Source organism: Lepidochelys kempii, chromosome 10 (genome assembly GCF_965140285.1).
Source record: "Lepidochelys kempii isolate rLepKem1 chromosome 10, rLepKem1.hap1, whole genome shotgun sequence".
NCBI lineage: Eukaryota > Metazoa > Chordata > Testudines > Cheloniidae > Lepidochelys > Lepidochelys kempii.
The window spans coordinates 46178978-46194716 of NC_136389.1; positions in this window are offsets into that span (position 1 = coordinate 46178978).

The following is a 15739-nucleotide window of genomic DNA, read 5'->3' on the forward strand; positions in this document are numbered from 1 at the left end:
CTTACAAGAAGTGGAAGGTTGGACATATGACCAGGGAAGAGTATAAAAATATTGCTCGGGCATGTAGGAATGTTATCAGGAGGGCCAAATCGCACCTGGAGCTGCAGCTAGCCAGAGATGTCAAGAGTAACAAGAAGGGTTTCTTCAGGTATGTTGGCAACAAGAAGAAAGCCAAGGAATGTGTGGGCCCCTTACTGAATGAGGGAGGCAACCTAGTGACAGAGGATGTGGAAAAAGCTAATGTACTCAATGCTTTTTTTGCCTCTGTTTTCACTAACAAGGTCAGCTCCCAGACTGCTGCGCTGGGCATCACAAAATGCGGAAGAGATGGCCAGCCCTCTGTGGAGATAGAGGCGGTTAGGGACTATTTAGAAAAGCTGGACGTGCACAAGTCCATGGGGCCGGACGAGTTGCATCCGAGAGTGCTGAAGGAATTGGCGGCTGTGATTGCAGAGCCACTGGCCATTATCTTTGAAAACTCGTGGCGAACCGGGGAAGTCCCGGATGACTGGAAAAAGGCTAATGTAGTGCCAATCTTTAAAAAAGGGAAGAAGGAAGATCCTGGGAACTACAGGCCAGTCAGCCTCACCTCAGTTCCTGGAAAAATCATGGAGCAGGTCCTCAAAGAATCAATCCTGAAGCACTTGCATGAGAGGAAAGTGATCAGGAACAGCCAGCATGGATTCACCAAGGGAAGGTCATGCCTGACTAATCTAATCACCTTTTATGATGAGATTACTGGTTCTGTGGATGAAGGGAAAGCAGTGGATGTATTGTTTCTTGACTTTAGCAAAGCTTTTGACACGGTCTCCCATAGTATTCTTGTCAGCAAGTTAAGGAAGTATGGGCTGGATGAATGCACTATAAGGTGGGTAGAAAGCTGGCTAGATTGTCAGGCTCAACGGGTAGTGATCAATGGCTCCATGTCTAGTTGGCAGCCGGTATCAAGTGGAGTGCCCCAAGGGTCGGTCCTGGGGCCGGTTTTATTCAATATCTTCATAAATGATCTGGAGGATGGTGTGGATTGCACTCTCAGCAAATTTGCAGATGATACTAAACTGGGAGGAGTGGTAGATACGCTGGAGGGGAGGGATAGGATACAGAAGGACCTAGACCAATTGGAAGATTGGGCCAAAAGGAATCTGATGAGGTTCAATAAGGATAAGTGCAGGGTCCTGCACTTAGGACGGAAGAACCCAATGCACAGCTACAGACTAGGGACCGAATGGCTAGGCAGCAGTTCTGCGGAAAAGGACCTAGGGGTGACAGTGGACGAGAAGCTGGATATGAGTCAGCAGTGTGCCCTTGTTGCCAAGAAGGCCAATGGCATTTTGGGATGTATAAGTAGGGGCATAGCGAGCAGATCGAGGGACGTGATCGTTCCCCTCTATTCGACATTGGTGAGGCCTCATCTGGAGTACTGTGTCCAGTTTTGGGCCCCACACTTCAAGAAGGATGTGGATAAATTGGAGAGAGTCCAGCGAAGGGCAACAAAAATGATTAGGGGACTGGAACACATGAGTTATGAGGAGAGGCTGAGGGAGCTGGGATTGTTTAGCCTGCAGAAGAGAAGAATGAGGGGGGATTTGATAGCTGCTTTCAACTACCTGAAAGGGGGTTCCAAAGAGGATGGCTCTAGACTGTTCTCAATGGTAGCAGATGACAGAACGAGGAGTAATGGTCTCAAGTTGCAGTGGGGGAGGTTTAGATTGGATATTAGGAAAAACTTTTTCACTAAGAGGGTGGTGAAACACTGGAATGCGTTACCTAGGGAGGTGGTAGAATCTCCTTCCTTAGAGGTTTTTAAGGTCAGGCTTGACAAAGCCCTGGCTGGGATGATTTAACTGGGAATTGGTCCTGCTTTGAGCAGGGGGTTGGACTAGATGACCTTCTGGGGTCCCTTCCAACCCTGATATTCTATGATTCTATGATTCTATGAGATGGGGCTTGCTTTACTTTACCCAGATTACATTTAGACTTGTCCCTAGATTCTGTTCCTGTGCAGAGGGCCTCAGCTTTGGTATACGCAAATGGCATTTCATCAGTACCATTTGCCTTAGGCCAGGAGACTTGGCAGGGCTCAGCTATGTCCCCTATTGAGTCAGTGGGTGGCTCTGGGCTTTGCTGGTACCAGCAGTATCCTGATATCTCTGGGATCAGAGTGGGTGACTGCTACCCACAGGCTCTCCCTGGGCCCTCCTGGTCAAGATGGGAAGCCTAGAAGGGCACTATCGTTCTCAGCTGCAGCAGGAGGACACGGGGCTCTGGCCAGCAGGTAGGAGGTTGATGCAGAGAGGTCACACAGGGACCTTGTTACTGTTTTTGCGCCTGGACCAGACTGGACAGCCCCTAGGCGCTGCACTGGATTTAATCTTCTAGACATCGTGCCAAGGGAACTTGCAGCTTTTGGTTTCTGGCACCCCTTGTAGAGAAATCCTCTCTAGTGTGCGACTGACTAGAGGAACCCACTGTGGGCTACAGCCTGGGGAGCCTGGCGCTTGGAACACTACAGCGCTTGCCTCCAGGACCGTGGTGCACCCGGCATTCTCCCAGGCACCCAGGGACAGAAGTCCCGCAGCACTTGCAGGGACACCCGTGGAGGGGAGCTACAGTACTGGGCCCCCCTTGTGATAAAGACGCACTGTGACCCTTCAAGGAGCTGTTCGGAAAATAGATTCTAGAATGACACCACGCCTGGCAGTGGCTACAGTGTGGGCTTTGTGCCCTGACTCGGCCCGGCAGGAGTTACAACTCTGACACGTCTCAGCCTCAGCCGTACTCCCTTCTCTGGTCTGACACAGCAGCCAGCCTGGAACTAGTGATGAAATACGGGGACGACATCTACAATCCACATTGCCAGGAGGGCAGTGGGTTGGCTCAGCCCAGCTCTCTGTGCTTATCCTCCTCCTGTCATCTCCTGTCCCATCTAGTCTAACAGGACCACATCCATACTGCCTCAATTAGAGGGTCTGATGAATGGGGGGAGTCAGATACTAGCCTCCTGGGGTTCTCTCCTCCCATCACCATGGGAAGGACTGGTCCCCGATTGTGACGCTATCTGATTAAAATATGACCATATAGATCATTGTTGCAACCACTGTTATATATTTGCAACAAATCTTGTACAACAGTTGTCAAGTGAGGTGTCTTTAAAAAGGTTATGATTTGCTGGTTATGCTTATGCTATCTGTATTCATGTATCAGTTTTGTATTTGAAATTATGAGTATTGACTCTATACCTGTATTTCAAATGTTTGCTCCTGGGGTAACTAACAAGGTAGTTAGCTGGCACATCTTGGAGGGACTATTCAAACTGAGTGGCCCATCAAAAGGACACTTAACTCACAATGGACCCTGGGTGATGTCCATCTACACTGAGTGGACTGTCACGTAAACATGCTGTCTGGAGCATAATTAATGGCTTCCTGCAATGACTAGGCAAAATGCATGGACATATGACTTGCCCATGTGACTCCAAACTCCATCTTGTTGCTGTAATTTTCCTCAGTAAGAACAATGGGTTTCCCTCCACATGGTAGAGGATATAAAAGGCCCTGGAAACTCCTCCATTTTGCCTCTATACTGCTCCAGCCTTTGGAATGTGGACTTATACTAATGGGAGCATTTTAACCAATGGACTGAGGACCTTCCAATGGTTTGGAAGCAGTCAGAGACTTGACATAAGCCAGCTGTTTATTCCATCACTGCTACAAGCCTGAACCAAGAACTTTGCAATTACTGTATGTAATTGATTCAATTTAACCAATTTTAACTCTCACCTTTCTTTCTCTCTTTTTATGAATAAACCTTTAGATACTAAAGGATTGGCATCAGCGTGATTTTGGGGTAAGATCTAAGTTATATATTGACCTGGGTGTGTGGCTGGTCCTTTGGGCTCAGAAGAACCTTTTATTTGATGAGACTGGTTGTAAAGAACCACTCACCTTTAAAGCCAGTGTTTTCAGTGGTAATACAAGAACTGGAATGCCTGAGGAAACTGCCTTTATGACTTCTTGTTAGCCACTGTGGTGAAACAGAACTTTACTTTCGTTGCTGGTTTGGTGTCTCCTATGGCGGATTAGCCACCAGTCTCGGGGTGTATCTGCCCTATTTCTCAGCAGTTCGTCCTCATTTTGGCATTCTCAGTTGTGACCCACAGAGGCACGGTTACACCGATGAAGCAAATGAACCTGCAGCGATGGAAAGTTCCTACTGCATCACAGGTGGAGGATAAGCACGGTAACCTCAGTGACCTGGAAGCTCTGCCAAGCAGGGCTGACAAAAGACAGAGCCGATTCTACCCCTGGGAAAATGCCTGGACTTTATCCATGGATTTTATAACTGACACTAGCTTCTCCCTCTTGCTCTGCAACATGGGCATGCAGGGCTTGTGCAGGGTAATCCCTCCCTGTTTGCACTGCAAAGGCATCTTTTCTTTTTCTTCTTGCTATATTTCTCTCTGTGTCTCTCTCCACCCCCTCATCATGGCATTGCTTTCTTCACCCTTCTGCTATTCCCCAACCTTCCCTTCACCCTGTTCTGCTCTATTGTTGTATTGGTGAGATCCGTCCCAGTTGATCATCACAGAGTTACGTCGACAGTACTAAACTCTCACCAGGTTCATCTAGACCTGATGGCTACTTTGCAGAGTGCCAGGAAGGGTAACAAAGAGAAGAGAAGGAGAAGAGGAGCCTTTTGCTAGTGATGTTCATTGCGACAGCCGAGCAGAGCGGTCTGTTTAAGAGGCAATTTCTCACAGTGTTCTAGAATGCACATGCATATATAGATTGCTGTGTCACATCAGGGCAAGCATAAAGTTAGTGAGTGCAAAGTTGGAATCATCTGGTCCCGGGGGTCCTGAGATTCAGCCCCCCTCATTCTAAAATTTGTTAGCTTGTAGAATGGTTTATTACCTGCTGCTAAGGAAAAAAATATATATATAGGCAGGGCCTGCCTGAAACTGACATCACACTGGGCTTCCTCCAAGCTCCTGAACGCCAGCAAGAGCCAGCTGCACAATGCAAGATTTTACAAGTTGTTACAATTTTTTCTGTTTCTGTAAAGTGGTGCCCCAGACTGATGCAACCCAGAAATCTAGTGCGCAATCAGGCTAGAAACAGAACTTGTCAGTTACAAGACCTATTTTCAGTGCTCTTAACTTCACAGGCACATTCAGATGGGCTTTAAAGTTGGCATGCCTGTTGCAGACCTGGCATACAGTTTGGGGAGCACATTTGAGGCTTTGGGGTGAGGGGCTTCCCCAAGAGACAGCCCCTCCCAAACAGCCTGATTTTACTTTTCAAAGTGTTCCAAAATGCATGCATGTAAGCAGGTTGCCCTGAAATTGCTGTGTCAGATCAGGGTCTGAGGTAGACAATAAAAAGTCTGAGATAAAGTCCCCGCTCCCTCCAAATGACCCGCTTTGCATGATCTAAGGGCTTGTCTACATGGCAGCTTAGCACAGGGCAAGGCAGAGTGCCAATCTACAGTGCACTAACCTGCCAAGTACTGTCCGGCCGTGTGGACCCTGCCACTGCACACTAAAATTTCATAGTGTGCTCTGATATAGTCCTGTCAATTTTAGTGCATGGTAGCAGGGTCCACACAGTGAGTTAGTTCGTGGCAGGCTAGTGCGCAGTTGTGAAATGCAGAGGAGAAGAGGGAAGCCCAATACGGGGAGGAAGACAGGATCTGGCAGGGCAAGGAAAGAGTGTGTGAACATTATTACATTGTATAGAGGGGAAAGCAGAAGGAGGGAGGAGTGAAAAAGGAAGGTGAAAAGAATGGACATAGGGGAGCAGAGTTGGTGGAAATAAGTGAACAGAACATACAATGAAGATGGCAATTAATAATCACTACAACTGGACAATTAATAACTAAGCAGCATGATCAAAGATTAATTCCTATCACAGTAACCTATCAATATCAGTGAGCCTGACATACTGCAGTCATTAGCTAGTACAGTTATTGAGCCGTTTTGCTGCTGCTGGATAAACAGGATTAAAGTGTAGATGCCCTTGGGGCAGGCGCAGTCAGCATGTTCGGGGCTGCCTGGGGAGATGAGGCACCTTGTGCTGGGTATGGCCCTGTGGTATCCAGAGGTGCTATGGAGCTGAGAGTGGGCCCAGCTCTCCTGCTGGGGGCAGGATCGCAACCAGTGAAGCAGCCTCATTGTTGATCAGTGGTGGGATTGGTGCCCAACACTGGCGTGTCCGTGGGGATGGGGTCCTTGGTTCTCAACTGGAGGTCTGGCCAGGAATGACTCAGGATCCCTGGGGCAGAGGGGGATCTCAGGAGGGTTATGGAAGGGGGATTGCCACAGGAAGGGCTGGAAATGAGAGTGGAGCAGGGATTAGGGCTGTCAAGGGGTTGTTTGTGGGGCAGGGTGGGACTGGTGGATAGGATGGCCTTGATCCGGATGCTGCTGGGAGTGGGCGTAGGTGGATGGGCGGGATGGTGGCCAGATCCTTACCCCTCTCTACACAGCCTGGCCATGGTCGCTGTGCCCGATCAGCAGCCCTACTTCCCCACACTGGGCCAGAATCCAGGCAGCTCCACTGAGTGGGGATTCCTTGCTGCTGGCTGCAGGAGGCTGAGGGAGTGTCAAGGGTTCTCCTCACCATTGGGGCACCTCCTTGTGGCTGCATCTGGGGGAACAGCACCACCCAGTCTGATGCCCCTCTCACACCCGCAATTACAGTGCTCCCTCTTCGTGGCCTGGCCCACCACCCAGGTCACTATGCGGTTTCCCCCTACCAGGGTCCCAACATCACTCCACAGGAACTGGCTCAGGCACTCTTCCAATTCACTGCCCAGACTGTGCCACTTCTCCAGCAGCTGGTAGGGGAACCCGAGCCTGCCCACTACTCCAGGTTCCCCCTAAGGGACTCTCAAACCAGCAGCCAGGGTCTGTACTGTTCCAATCCTTACTGGCATTTCCCTCAGCCTTTTCCTACTCCACCCTATCAGGCTTCTGCTCCACCAGCCTTCTGAGTAAAGCCTTCCTGCAGGACCTGGATCCCAGGGCTTCTATTCCCGCATCTGGGTCACCTCCTTCCTTTCCCTCTATAAGCCCACAGAGTGACTGCAGTCCCCCTGGCTGTGTCTGCTCTTGCTCTCCCTCCCTCCACCTACCCCAGCCCTGCCTGCTCAGCTGGGCCCCATCTGCAGTCAGAGGTTGTCTATCTATCTAGTTCGTTAGCCCCAGCTGAGCCACATTAACCCTTTCCAGGCTAGTCTGGGGTGAACACCCGCACACAGGGAAGGACAATGTGCTGGGATGTCCCTGAGGGTTCAGGCAGCCACGGTCAGGTTATGGCGCCCTGAGGAAAAGTGTCGACTCCTCTCCGCATTTCCTGTTTTGTCTGTGGTGGGGTTTTGGACTGCAGTTCTCCTGTGCCCACCAGGAAACCACGTTTTGTGTGTGTAAATCAAAACCGGTGGCCAGATACTGGGGAGGAAGTTGCGGAGGGTATATAAAAGATTACAGGACAGATGTGCAAACTCTGGCTTCAGCCCCGGATTAAGTGATACTAATTACAGGCAGGGCAAAGAAAGCCAGAGTCCATCATTCACAGGGCCAATTACTGTAGGCACCAAAGGTAGGTTACAAAGATAGGAAGGTAGGTAGGTGACAAAGATTTAAGTTTCAGAGTAGCAGCCATGTTAGTCTGTAGCCGCAAAAAGAACAGGAGTACCACAAGTCCTCCTGTTCTTTTTAAAGATTTAAATGCTGCTCTCAGAGAAGCTGAATGCCCCCGAGAGATTACCTGGGCGGGAAAACAAGCGCCCCCCCCGGAAGATGCTGTCACATTGATGGGGGCAGGGAGCAGCCAGACCACCGTGGAATTTTAAGCAGGGGGAATGGGTTTATTCTCGCTCCAATTTAACTGCACACAAGGCGTGAAAAATGCAGCAGGCTCTGACAGGGATGGAAAAGGTGGTCTCCTCCCTCCTACCTAGGAGGTTTTTGTCAAGAAGGCACTTTTCTGTTTTCACACAGTGGCAGTGGGCACAGCCCAGCTGTACGGGTTGCCACCTAGGGTGACCATATGTCCTGTTTTGGCCGGGACAGTCCCTTTTTTAAGCCCTGTCCTGGTCATCCCGACTTTGTTAGCAAAAGAGACAAATGCCCATTTTTGCCCTCGCCCACTGATCATCATGGAGGAACATTTGGGGAGGGGGGAGCCAAGTGACTATGCGGGTGGCGGGGCTCAGGCTGTCTGCCCCCGGTGGCATAGGACTTGGGCGGTCAGCTCCAGCCCCGGGCAGCACAGGTCTTGGACGGTCAGCCCCAGCCCCAGCCCCCGCAAGGCTTGGGCAGTCAGCCCCGGGCGGTGCGGGGCTCAGACAGTAGGAGAACACTTCAACCTCTCTGGCCACTCAGTAACAGATTTAAGGGTGGCAATTTTGCAACAGAAAAGCTTCAAAAACAGACTCCAGCGAGAAACTGCTGAGCTTGAATTAATATGCAAACTAGATACCGTTAACTTGGGTTTGAATAGAGACTGGGAGTGGCTGAGTCATTACACATATTGAATCTATTTCCCCATGTTAAGTACCCTCACACCTTCTTGTCAACTGTCTAAATGGGCCATCTTGAGTATCACTACAAAAGTTTTTTTCTCCTGCTGATTACAGAACATCTTAATTAATTAGCCTCTTACTCCACCTTTTCATATTCTCCGTATGTATATATATATCTTCTTACTATATGTTCCATTCTATGCATCCGATGAAGTGGACTGTAGCCCATGAAAGCTTATGCTCAAATAAATTTGTTAGTCCCTAAGCAGCCACAAGTACTCCTGTTTTTATTGCGAATACAGAGCAACACGGCTGCTACTCTGAAACCTGAAATGAGTCCCACATGGTGTACCATTTTTGCTTTGGGAAATATAGTCACCCTACACCCATCCCAGTTTGGGCAAGGGGGAAGGGAATGGGACACTTAGAGCAAAGCTTGGAAAGGGCTGGCCCGGCTGTGAAGCCATTGGAGAAGGGCAGGACTTCTGCCGTGGGCCAATTCCTCACTGGGCAAGAAGTGAGCCGATACGGACCCTCTATTGTTTCCATAATAAATCTTGGAATTCCAGGGAGATTCCCGAAGACTGCTAAGGTGGTGCCAATATTCAAACGGAGCAAGCAGGATGACCTGGGTAACTATTGGCTGGAAGCCTGATATCAGTCCTAGGCTAAATTGTGGAAAGGTGAGATTCAGTTAATACAGAATCAAAGGATAGGAATATAATTCATCCCAGTCAGCCTGATTTCACAAGCCCCCCAGTCCACCTAGCTGAGGGGAGCAGAGGTGAAGTCACTGTACTGTCCTGGATGCCCTCGACTACCTCTGAGATTAATCTGACTGGAGAGTGGGGTGATGGTGGGTGTGCTTCCTGGAGAGCCACTGTTCTGGATCCCCTCTGTGACCAGATCAGGATGGTCCCAGAGCCCCCTTACATGCCCTAGATGTGCTCAGCATTAGATCCTTTAATGCTCTGCCAGGCCTGCTGAGCAGTTTCAGTAAGGTCTGTTACACACAGTGCCACCTAGTGGCTGAACAGTATAATACAGGTTAGCATTGGGTTACTTCCATAGGCTGGAGAGACATTGTTGGGACTGGGAGCCTTGACCTGCTGGTTTGTTTTGAGGTTGCTCAGTTCCTTGTACACAAACAGATACACTGGGAATTTGTGTTTCTTTTCACTGATTTCCTTTTCCCCATGTCATAAATATAAAGGGAAGGGTAAACCCCTTTGAAATCCCTCCTGGCCAGGGGAAAGCTCCTCTCACCTGTAAAGGGTTAAGAAGCTAAAGGTAACCTCGCTGGCACCTGACCAAAATGACCAATGAGGAGACAAGATACTTTCAAAAGCTGGGAGGAGGGAGAGAAAAAAAGGGTCTGTGTGTCTGTCTATATGCTGGTTTCTGCCGGGGATAGACCAGGAATGGAGTCTTAGAACTTTTAGTAAGTAATCTAGCTAGGTATGTGTTAGATTATGATTTCTTTAAATGGCTGAGAAAAGAATTGTGCTGAATAGAATAACTATTTCTGTCTGTGTATCTTTTTTGTAACTTAAGGTTTTGCCTAGAGGGGTTCTCTATGTTTTTGAATCTAATTACCCTGTAAGATATCTACCATCCTGATTTTACAGGGGGGATTTCTTTATTTCTATTTACTTCTATTTTTATTAAAAGTCTTCTTGTAAGAAAACTGAATGCTTTTTCATTGTTCTCAGATCCAAGGGTTTGGGTCTGTGGTCACCTATGCAAATTGGTGAGGCTTTTTATCCAACATTTCCCAGGAATGGGGGGGTGCAAGTGTTGGGAGGATTGTTCATTGTTCTTAAGATCCAAGGGTCTGGGTCTGTAGTCACCTAGGCAAATTGGTGAGGCTTTTTACCAAACCTTGTCCAGGAAGTGGGGTGCAAGGTTTTGGGAAGTATTTTCGGGGGAAAGACGCGTCCAAACAGCTCTTCTCCAGTAACCAGTATTAGTTTGGTGGTGGTAGCGGCCAATCCAAGGACGACGGGTGGAATATTTTGTACCTTGGGGAAGTTTTGACCTAAGCTGGTAAAGATAAGCTTAGGAGGTTTTTCATGCAGGTCCCCACATCTGTACCCTAGAGTTCAGAGTGGGGGAGGAACCTTGACACCCCAGATAAAAGCTGTCTGTGGCTCCATGTTCCCAAGGACTTGGAGGGCAGGTGAGTGCGGAAAACTACCTGCAAGAGAGACATGGGATGTTTTATTTTAATTTACCGGAGCCAGAGCTAGGAGTCTGCCTCTGGGGTGGGCTGATTTATTTCAGTAAGGATCCCTCCACACATTAAATCTGGCCTTTGTTGCTGGCTGTGGCACCTCGCAGAAGGATTACGGTGATAACGGCTTAGATCTCTCCCAGCCAGTCAGTTCTGTGCAATGTGTGTTCAGGGGAAGGTGTCTGTGGGATGCCCCAGCATACATCAAAGAACCTAGAGAAATAACTTATATAGATTTTCTTCGATGTTTGCAACAGGACCAGGCTTTATTTCTCAAACTCAGCCAGCTTTTCCCCATGTAACCAGCCCATTTGCACTACAGCAAAGGGAGCTCAGGGCTTCATTCTTGGGAGACCGCTCCTCCCAACCGAGCTGCAAGACAGGGTTTTTAGGATCATCTTCCTAAGAGTGTCTCCTGTCCACAGGAGAAAGTCGCACAAGGCCCCAAGTAGAAACACAACGATGGTGGGTGGGTTGGAGAACAGATTGCCATCAATTACCCACGTTTTGAGTTTATTGCTGTTAGGATATAGATATTCAGGCCTGTCTGCAAAGGCCTGTACTTTAAGAATTTAGGTGTATTCTTGTCACTTGGCTAGTTAGAGGTATAAAAGAAAGAATCAAAATCACGGTCTGCCAGTGTAAGGTCCTTCTCTTACTGTGATAGTCTGAGGCCCTGTTCTTAGGCTAAGGCCTTTGGCTAAGCAGCAGAGGCAGCCATAAGCTGGGAAGCGACCGGTCATTTCCTCACATTCCAAACTAGTCACATTGAAAGAAGGTGCTATTGGGCTGTTAGGCACTATCAGGACAGGATTGTATTCCTATCACCTCCAGAGAAAGGGAAGTGCCTAGAAGATGTAAAAGGAAACTTAGTGTGATAGCATCCTGTCTGGCAAGAACTCACTTATCAATAGCTGGGATGTGAAATCCTCACTTCTGTATTGTTTTGTCATTATAGTTCCCACTTTGCTATTGTTTGTCTGCATAATCTCTGTCTGGTTCTGTGATTGTTTCTGTCTGCTGTACAATTAATTTTGCTGGGTGTAAACTAATTAAGGTGATGGGATATAATTGGTTAAATAATCATGTTACAATATGTTAGGATTGGTTAGTTAAATTTCAGTAAAATGATTGGTTAAGGTATAGCAAAACAGAACTCAAGTTTTACTGTATAGTCTGCAATCGATCAGGAAGTGTGTGTGTGCGTGAGTGGGTGTGTGTGTATGGGGGGGAAATGGGAACAGGGAATGGGGGTGGGGAAATTGGAATCATGTTTGGCTAAGGGCAGGAATGGGAATAGGGACACAGGTGTAAGGCTCTGTGGTGTCAGAGCTGGGAAGGGGGACATTAAGGAAGGAAACTGGAATCATGCTTGCTGGAAGTTCACCCCAATAAACATTGAATTATTTGCACCTTTGGACTTTGGGTATTGTTGCTCTCTGTTCATGTGAGAAGGACCAGGGAAGTAAGTGGGTGAAGGAATAAGCCCCCTAACAATTGCTCTGGAAATGTCAGAGGTTTGGGAGATAAAAATACTCCCTTGTTTATGGCACTGAAGGTCTGAGCCATTTCACTTTCTCCGAGTTCAGCATTATCAATGTGCATGAAAGGAGAAAGGCCTTTCACCAGGCAGCCTGCTAGGTCCTCTCCAAGTCTGCACTGCTCTGCACAGCAAATGCAAAAGTCTTAACTACAACCATCTACAGCCACCTTCCAGAGAAAGACACAATGATAGTTGACAATCTCCCCGAAGAAGTCTGTGGATGCCTGGCACTTCTCTTTCCTGTTGCAGTCACATACATCCGGGGCGGGTTAAAATCTCCCACCAGGACCCTGCACTCCTGAGAATCAGAGGGGCTCTGAAAGATGGATACCTGTTGATAGAACTGCACCTGCTCCAGTGCAGATGTTGACAACATTGAGGATCAGCCCCTCCACAAACCCAGAGGTGCAGCAGATGGCTGGACACATCTGGAGAGAACAGTCACCATCCCACCCAAAAACTGCACTGTGGCTGAAGTGCACCTGTCCCCCCACTCCAGTTGCCATCTGACTTTCTTGGCCGCATTGGAGTGAGTCTCCTGCAGCAAGATAACAGCATAAGCCCTCGCCCAAGGGTAGGAGAACACCTGACACTTGCAGAGACTCACCCTACAGCCCCTGGTGTTCAGCGATGCAATGGAAGTTGGCTTCATTGGGGGATTGAGGATCCTTGTGGCCAGAGCAACACCGCCTGCACGCCTGGCACCACACAGCAACCCATGCTCGATCCCAATGGTGCTTAGGGAATTGTGGAAGCTTCAGGCCTGCTAGAAGGCCTTGCTGGTGCCCTGGGCATAACTAACAGTGCGAACCAAAGGCTGTGAACGCAAGTAGACCTGGCCTTGCCAGAACAGCAACTCACTAGGTATTAGGTAGCATCAAGTAAGCACACTCCTGACCGGAGAGGACAGTACAGGAACACCCGGAGTTCTCAAATAACGGCATGAACACCTTTGTAGGAGATTGTACAGGGACACACTGAGCCCTCGTAAGGTAAGGAGGGAAGGACAGGATAATGGATGAGGATGTTTTGTTCCAACTAGCAGGCACAAGGACCAGGGTAATAATGAAAAGCATATGGAGTGTAATACGAAGCGTTTATATCCGTGCGTAAAGGAGAAGTTATAGGAGGGGTCAAAGCATATGGCGTGTAATACGAAGCGTGTTTGTATCCGTGTGTAAAAGGAGAAATTACAGAAATTACTTTGTATCAGCTGAGGGGACAGGACCATGGTGTCCTGAGCCTTCACCTAGTCACGGGCATACATGTGTTGGTGTCCCTGTGACCTGTTGGACAAGGTGCATGCTTTGCTGATGTCGCCACCGAACTGAGCCTGTGGTCTCTGTTTAGGAACAACCTCGAATCAGCTGAATCAGCAAGCTGCGCTCTCTGCTAGTGCAGCAAACACTGTAGCTCCAAAACCAGCAGCACATAGCAGCCTTAAGAATGCTCTGCAGCACTCATAATGCTGGTGACCCCCACTGTGAATTTGGTAAGTGGTGAGCTGCCCACTGTTAAGGGTCACAGCCTTCGATGGCAGAAAGCTCCAAGGCAGGTGTGACACATGGCCAGAAAGGATTTAGCATCCTGCAGGATAAATGACCCAAATTCAACCTCTAGGGACATATTGGTAGATGTTTGTGTTTTTGTGTGTTTACACATTAACTGTTAGAGGTTGACAGTGTAATCAAACAGTTCCTCTCTATGCTGCATTCTCTTAATTAGAGATCAAAAGGAGATCTTAACATTTAAATTAACTGTAAATATGACATCTCTGTATTGATTTCTCTTTGAAGTATATTGCAGATCAACTGCAAATGGTGGAAAACCGGCAATTGCCTTATGTTAATCCATGTAGCTAATTAACGGTGATGCTTAGGAAATAGGTCTACTTCAAAGTCTTGATGATGGCCTATTGTTTGCCTAAGGACTCCGTGCTGTCAAGAGAAGGCCTGAAACTGTATAAAGGTCTCTTGGGTCCTGATCCTTTTAATCTCAAATCTGCTTAAGCTTTATCAGGGAATGCATTAAGTTGCAAGATGGAGATCTCCAGTCCCATCTGGCTCACCCTGCGTATGAAACTTTGGACTGAAAATATGGCCTAATTCTAAGAACTCTTTGCAACTCAAAAGCTCACCATCTCTACTATGAAACCGATCTCAGAACTGTCTGTATAATGATCTTTTAACCCAGGGGCGGGCAAACTTTTTGGCCTGAGGGCTGCATCGGGTTTCGGAAATTGTATGGAGGGCCGGTTAGAGGAGGAGGTAGGGTCTGCTCAGCCCCCACCTCCTATCCAACACCCCCTGTTCCCTGACAGCCCCCCCGGGACCCCTGCCCCATCTACACACACCCCTGCCCCTAACTGCACCCCGTCGCCCCATCCTGCCCCTCCTCATTCCTGACTGCCCCCCCGGGACCCCTGCCCCATCCAACCACCCCTTTTCCCTGTTCCCTGCTGCCCCATCCAACCCCCGCTCCTTCCTGACTGCCCCCCGGGACCTCTGCCCCATTCAACCCCCTGTTCCCACCCTGACCCCTATCTACACTGCCGCCCTCTGACCATGACCCCGAGCTCCCCTGCCCTTTATCCAACCCCCCCTGCTCCCTGCCCCCTTACTGCGCTGCCTGGAGCACTGGTGGCTGGCAGCACTACGGCCACGCTTCCCGGCAGGAGCCGGGCCACGCTGCCATCACCACACAGCACAGAGCCCCGGGTCAGGCCAGGCTCTGCAGCTGTGCTGCCCCAGGAGCTCACAGCCCCGCCACCCAGAGCATTGCCCTGGCAGTGAGGTGAGGCTGCAGGGGAGGGGGGACAGTGAGGGAGGGGCCGGGGGCTAGCCTCCCCGGCCAGGAGCTCAGGGGCCAGGCAGGAGGGTCCCGCGGGCCGGATGTGGCCCGCAGGCCGTAGTTTGCCCACCTCTGTTTTAACCAATACTCTCTCCCTTTTCTTTTTAAATAAATTTTAGTTTAGTTTACAAGAATTGGCTGTAAGCGTGTATTTGCGTAAGATCTGGAATATTCATTAACTGGTGAGGTAATGTGTCCAATCCTTTGAGATTGATGGAACTTTCACATTTGACTTGGCTGTCTGAGAGGGAGCTTTAAGGGAACTGTGTTTTGGCTTCTGTGTAACCAGTAAGGTATTACAGAAGCTGTTTCGTGGCTAGCATGGATCTGAGTATTGGAATAGCCACCAGCTTTGGGTATTGTCTGCCCCATTCTTTGCATTTTGCCTTAACTGAGTAACCTCAGTGTGGGCCCCCCCGGAACCTCAGTCACACTAGGGAATCCCTTTTCCCCTCCTGTCAGATCCCCAGAGTTTGATGAGGAATGGATGCGCAGGGTAACGAGTAAAAGTGGCCCACATACGTTAAAAAAAGGAAGTGGAGAGACAAGGACTGGAATCGGTAAGGCAGTGGCAGAGACTGTAGCCT